This window comes from Pseudopipra pipra, chromosome 3 (genome assembly GCF_036250125.1).
Source record: "Pseudopipra pipra isolate bDixPip1 chromosome 3, bDixPip1.hap1, whole genome shotgun sequence".
Lineage (NCBI taxonomy): Eukaryota > Metazoa > Chordata > Aves > Passeriformes > Pipridae > Pseudopipra > Pseudopipra pipra.
In genome coordinates, this window is record NC_087551.1 from 27,054,030 (window position 1) to 27,061,114 (window position 7,085).

The following is a 7,085-nucleotide window of genomic DNA, read 5'->3' on the forward strand; positions in this document are numbered from 1 at the left end:
AAGACTGACCGAGATGTCATAGAGATACATAGTCCCACATCCTCCCACTCTTCATGTGTAAGGGTTTATATTTTCAGTCTAACAGACATCCCTCCCCCACCCCCACCAGATTCAAATACTGATGGAATCTGTAGTATGTTGACAAGTTCTTGTATTAATAAGATAGCTATTTATCAAACAACAAAATAGAGACCCAAATTTCCCCTTGTCTCTTAATATATTGCACCATGCCATTTAAGAAATATTGGTGGTGTCAAATTCTCAGTGCCAGGAGAACGACAGAAAGGAGCACTAATTCAGCATCATCAGAACCTGGAAAAGGCTGGTGCAGGGAGCAGTGCCCCAGTAAGTACAGCCTTGTAAGCTAAAGTGGCTTCCTGGGACCATGGGCAAACCTGTCAGTCGGGGAAGCTCTGAGGTGGCTCGTCTAGCATTGTGTCAGATTGGCTTCCAGCTGGTCACAGCATTTGGGAAGAGTAAAGGTGGTATCCTATTACCTGTGCTCCAAGGACTTGGCTTTGAACTAAGCAGGGTCATGCTGATCAACGTGCCTGAGCCAATTGTGCATTTGGTGTTCTCATCATAGCTGGGAGAAACTATTGGCCACGTCCAAATGGAAAATGCATGAGACATTTGTGAGACAGATACAGTTTCTGTCACAGATGTGGGATAAGAGTGGATCCTTAACATTATATATTTGTTCTTATTAGTAACAATGCCTTCTTCTGCATGGAGTGTTGTAAGGAGATATTGTTTGCTGCAGCTCAAATAAAGGCCACATTTGATGGTCATTTTAAAGGGTCAAGACATGAAGCTGATTGAAGCTATGGGGAATTGGAGCAATTGCACTTTCACAGGGTTGAACAGAACAGTCTTTGGGCTGTTCAAGGTGGCACTTTAAATGGCTTTTCAGTGCAACCATGAAGGGTATGTGTAAGGAGAGGGTTACAGGGAGGGGACTCTTCCTGGCTATGTACCTGTCTCTTACCTGCCTCTTGTGGGATAGGTGCCTTCCCATCCCCTCAGATATTCAACAACATGCCTTCTGCAATGGAAATCCCACCACCTGGATGAGAAGAAGGGAAAGTAGTTGCAGCTTGGCTCCTTGACGACATCCCTTCCCAGTCGAGTCTAGAGCAAAAGCTTGGAGGAACTCAAAATGTGGTTGGGGCTGCAGAGCTGACATGGGCAGTGGGACAAAACTTCTTGTGGGTACAGATTGCTATATGCAAATGACACCTCCCTTGGGTGAAGTTGTTTTGGTTTTAATGCTATAGAAGTACCGTATGGCCTTGCCTTGGATACTGAGAAATTTCCAAATTCTCTCAGGATCACCCCCTAATTCTTAGGCAGACCTTAGAGAGGAAGTTTACCACACAGGAATACAAACTCACAAAATTTCCCACTATTCAGAAGTCCTTGAACAGGATCCAGATGATGTGGGCTCATGAGAAAGAGAGACTGAGCCATGGTTACAGTCAGGGTGTACTCCAAGATCACTTCTACTCACACAAATATTTACTTCCAAGAGACACAGAGATATACATACTGTAAGACATTGCATTACCTTCCAGTATTTGTAATCACCTGATCAGTGTTTGGTTGATCTGATAGCTGCCTGAAGTATAGATCACAATGAGTTATCACACTTTTCTGACAGCACAGAGTGGAAGGAAAAAGCTGCAAGAGAAATGATCTATAGTCTTCAGTTTCATGAACTTGGAATGGCAGATAAGAAAGAGATCCATTATTTCCATCTGCAGAAGGCAGCCATCTTATATCTCTATGATCTATAGTGTAGATAAAGATGAAGTAAACCTCTTGCCTTACAGAAAGCCTTCTGTCCCCAGTTCTGAGCATAAGCTCTCCTGGCAGCGTAACAGGTATAACAGTGAAAAAGTAGACTTTTATTACTGCCTCACAAAGAGAATATGCATTTAATCATATACTTTCAGCTTGTGCTTGAGCTTCTATCACTTTTTAATTCTGAATGTTAATAAAAATGCTTTGTGAGATCAAGCCAGTAATTCATAACCGCATTTATAGCTATTATTTCCCAATTCACTCAATTTCTAACCAATTCTTGTTGGCAAAGAGAGGCACAGAGTTTTCTGTCACAGCTAGGTTTCCACAACAATGAAAGTCTCCTTTCAGTCTCTTTCCAACAAGATTGGATTGATTAACTATGCTACTGTTTATTTTGCTGTACCTGCCAAGTATATGGCAATGCAGATATAGGAAAAATTAGTGTAATGTGGATATGTGGACAACAAAGAATGCCAGAACAAATATCATCCCTGAACATGAAAAAATTTCCATTTAATTTCATTTTAGGACACCAGTGTTTAAGATGTACCTCTCAGATGAAGGAAACATCAGTTTCTAGTTCAACTTGGTAATTTTGTAACAAAATAAGTTGAAAATGTTTATGAGAAAATAGTTTTATTGAAAAGTAAATTACACTCTTTTTTTTCCTTTTCATTTTTTCCCCCCATTCCCCCAGCAGGGCCAGATTCACCCAACAAGAACCCTGATGGGAAACGGAAAAGTGTAGATTCAGAAAGGTAAGTAAGAAAAGCTGGAGACACAGTATACTTTTGGAACCTTGGGATCTTGATTTAGGATTAGGATCCCAAAATAATGTTTAACTTATGCTCACTCATGGCTAGGCTTCGCGAACGAAGATTTGGGAAGGACTCTACCCACATTTGCTACAAGTGCGCTGGTGGCTAAAGAGGCCAATGCGAGATAGACAAATGTGATTGCAAAGGGCACAGCAGAAAGACTCCTTGGATGGTATCGGCAAGGCACGATTCTTTCTGTGTTGTCTTTTCTCCTCGAGAGTGATCCTGCGTGCGTTTTCAAAAGAAGCAGCAGTGTTACGGATAGTGTGTCTCCAGACCTCCTGATTGAGGCCAGAGTAGACCAGTGATGAAGATCAATATGACCGAGGCTGAGATGTTGTTTCAGGGAGTCCTTGTATCTCCTCTTTGGGGCTCCTCTCTTGCGGCAGCCGGTGGCAAGTTCACCATAGAGCACCCTTCATCCTTAAGACGTGCCCTGCCCAGCACAGCTGTGTTCTCAGCAACATGGCCTCAATACTTGAAACTGCTGCTTGTTCTAGAACAGATGTATTGGTCACAAAATCTGACCAGTGGATGTTTAGGATTGCACAGAGGCAGCGTTGATGGAAGCGTTCTAGGAGACGCAGGTGGTGGCAGTAAATGACCCATGGTTCGGACCCATATAAAAGAGTAGACAGCACAATGACTCTGTAAACACTGATCTTTGTGCTTTTCTTCAGGTGTTTATTTCGCCAAACTCAGGCAACTGCAAGACAAGACAAAGAAATATTTCTTTCTGCTCCTTCTTTTCAGATTGACGTTGCGTATGGAGAAACACTGAAGAGTGCCATTGACAGGGGGGAAGAAGGTGATCTTCCAAGCTGGGAAGCCAACCCTTTTCTCACTTTTCCCTTTCTCCCTTCCCTCACTGTAATAACCCATCAGCAGTGCTCCAGATATTTGTCTGGACACTTTGGCTGTGAGCCTGTCTGTCATCATATATGGATGCCCTTCAATTTCAATGAAGCTTTCTTATGGATGCACACAAGGAATTGAGGCAAGAGGTAGCAGGAAACAGAAATTTCTTCAGCCATTTCCTTTCAGATGGGACAGTGATCATTTAGATAACAATTAAATCTGGTTTTCTGCTGATTGTATCAGTAGCATCCCCAGAAAGTGGGGCTGAGATCAGAGTTGAGATAGGGAACATGATTACCTATTTGCTATATATCCCAAACTCACACACATAAAAAAATCTGAACACAGTTATTACTGACAAAATCGTAGTAAGAGTTCAAATCAAATTCTAAGAGCAACCCCTGGACTTTGAATGGTATGGAGCAGAGCTGGGAGCAGTATTTCATACTTAGTTCTTATAGCCACGATGAGTCAAATCAAAAGCCTGTTTCACATTTTCTTTAAATTATGAGTTCAAATTCCAGATCTTAGCTTTGCTGTTCACTGGATATATATTCGTTGGCATTAGTATTTCTGAATGGACTAACTCAGCCACTGTGGAATACAGATCCTGTAGTTTACTTCAAGATAAGCATGAGCAGCATTAGAACAAACATTTTGGATATTTTCCAAGAGAAAAGGCTTGCTCATGGAAACTAAGTGTTCTGTAGAGGAGTTGTGAATTTGATGAGTCTGTTGAAACTAGCCCAGCAGGCATCTGACCAAAACCTGACTATTTTTTGGTCAGTTCATCTACCTTCTTTTTCCCGCCCAGGCTCTACCAACCACTCCGGGCTCACACAGCCACACAGAAGGACTGGGAAAAAGCAAAGGCAGCTTTGTGTTTCTGGGAAGCATATTTTGGACTATAGCTCCAGAAACCTTTACACTGACAATACTTGACTGTCCCTAACGTGAAATACTGATGGATTTTTGGAGATACTTTCAAAAAGAAATGTAAAAATTTCCTCTCAAAATGTCTCGGTTCTCCCACTAGAGGAAAATAATTCTTAACATGTAATTTTGTGTCATCATGCTAATCCATCTCAGAAATCACTCAGGGATGTAGAAGCTGTTTCCAGGTCACTGATGTCTGCGACTGTTCCACCAGGATCAAACTCACTGGAGAAAGCGAGCTCAGCTTGTGCTCAAGCTTCCCACAATACACTGGTGGGAACGGAGCTGTTCAGGTGCTTGGGCTGGGACCAGCTCCTCTTCTGATTTATCCTAGAACCAAAGAAGCTTCAAATGCAGTGTCGTGGGGTGTTTTGTGTACCAGAGAGAACTGCTCAGCAGAGGCTACTGACTGTCACAGACCTCCAAACAGCCAGTAAATGGAAATAAACACTGGTAGTTACTGAGACTTACTATATATGACCTCATTACCTAGAAATGGAAGGCTTTCTATATAAACCATTTACTCAAGTAAAATTATGCCACAAGAAGTAATACGCTTACTTTTCACCATCTCTATTTATTAAAAACATTGCTAACGTGTTCCTTGATAACTTGATTTATGAAGTTTGTGACAAATTGCTTGCTTAATTGAAATATGTCAGGTTTCTAAACAGTGAAGTTAATTATCTCCCCTTTTCTAGTGGAAGGCTGACCTTTAATTGTACAATATTAATCCACATATTGTATGAATTATGTGAAATATCCATTATGTATGTAGAGGGAGACATGCATGTGTTATTGTAGTGGAGTACAGTTACATAATTATTTTTAATTTAGGATATCAGTTTAATTAAATACTTGCAGAAAGCAAGCTTTTTCAGGAAATTTGCAATTACAATCAATTTGAATGTACAGCTACATTAATATGGTGACAAGCCCAATAATAAAAATGAACTAAGTAATTATGAGCAGGTGCTGAACAGATGTGTAAATAGAAGGTCTCTGCATGGAACATTGTTATATATCATTTTGAAAAGGGAAAGAAACCTGTTATCCATAGCCATTCATATATGCAGTTATAATCAGTCACAAAAAAGTTAGTTCTTTCAATTTGGATAAATCATTTAAAAATGTGTATGGCACTTAGGCTTTCATTTTCTGTTTCTGGAAAGAAAGTCTGGTTGATTGAAGACTGCTGCTCTACTGTACTCAAAGAGTCTGTCGCACTATTGAAATATATTCTTTCAACACATTTATGATGAGTGGGTTTTGAGTTTGGAATGGTTTAACAGTCAAAACAATTCACATTCCATATTACAAGTTGAGCTTTATTTAAAGAAGGGGGGAGGCTAAAACTAGTTTAAAGTTGTTTGCTCAAGTTATCAGATTGCCAAAAGCCCAATTTAACCTCCAAATAGTTGGAAAACAATGACATTGCATTACTACTGCGAATTGCTTTTAGATAGATTTACAGTGGGTTTTTTCTTGTGTGTGTTTTTTTTTGCTGTTGGTTTGTGTGTGTGTTGTTTTCTTTTTTTCCAAACCAACATATTAAAATACACTTTTTCAAGTCTTCTATTTTTGTGTGATGTGTTAGAAACAATCATATCTGTGATGTAAGCAATTAAGCTAAACTGGAATAGTTTATATAGCAATCATAGAAAACCTGAGGAAAAACTGGCATCTAAGGAATGATGAATGTGAGCCATCCCCTTGTATGGAATGGGATCTCCTAGGCTGTCTATGAAAGAACACTATATCTAAAGTAGCCATGTCTAAACAAGGGACATGTCTAAACTAGACTTTCAGAAACTTAGATGCTTTATTCTAGAGTGCAGAGATCTGCCTTCCTCTCCCCAAAGTTTACAGCTCTGAAATGGATCCCAGTGACTAAGAAGACACTTCTCAAGCAATATTGGAAGGGCAGTAAAGTACTTTTTCTCGTTCTCAGAAACAGTCACTCCAGGTGTTGTTGGCACTATGGAAAGCTGTGAGAGGCAGCTGGAGTTGTGCACCATTCTCTTCCTTATCCCACCATGTGCAGGACCATCATCTTATCTGGAAAGGGAACAACAATTGTCATGTCTGGAGAGATAATTATGAAGCCGTACTAGTGCTATTGCAATAAAAATTGTCTGGACAGATTTCACTCATCTATTTCATTTGTAAAAGATCAAACTTCGAAAGCACAAACTCATATTCCAAATGTGCTGTGAAATATTTCAGGTGGGGATGGTGAAGTGGGCACTGTACGCAGTCCTGCATCCTGCAGGTCTCTGCAGCTCAACAGCCCCCATGGATCACATAAATGGCAGTGACTTCTATACTGTGTACTGGTATAGAACTCTTCCATACTATCACAAGGCAATACTAAGCCTGTAAACAGTATTAGAGCACCAAGATGACTCCATCATGTGTAACAACCTTTCCCTCAACTCCAAACTCAAAGACATGCCAAGCACTTTCTGTAGAAAGTGAAAAATGAAGCAGCAATTATTTCCTAGGAAGAATGAAAAAATTCAAAGCAGTGGAGAGGACAAAAGAGTCTCAGTTTTACAGTAGAAATCCTCAGGATGCTTACTGACACCATGCTACAGGAGCATGACTGAAATGATGGACAGGCTCTTTATACTCATCATGCCTCAGCTACTGGAAAGGGGAGGTTGA

The 7,085-nt window shown here is 40.4% G+C and overlaps 1 long non-coding RNA gene across 1 annotated transcript in view; it reads right to left on the reverse strand.

Annotated features, from left to right (window-relative positions):
* The window catches only part of LOC135411153 (uncharacterized), a 1,803-nt gene extending 359 nt beyond the window's left edge, over positions 1-1,444 (reverse strand). The window contains exon 1 of the long non-coding RNA XR_010429012.1: positions 989-1,444. This is a non-coding gene — a long non-coding RNA (uncharacterized LOC135411153). The remainder of the gene's footprint in view (positions 1-988) is intronic.
* Between the last annotated feature and the right edge of the window lie 5,641 nt (positions 1,445-7,085).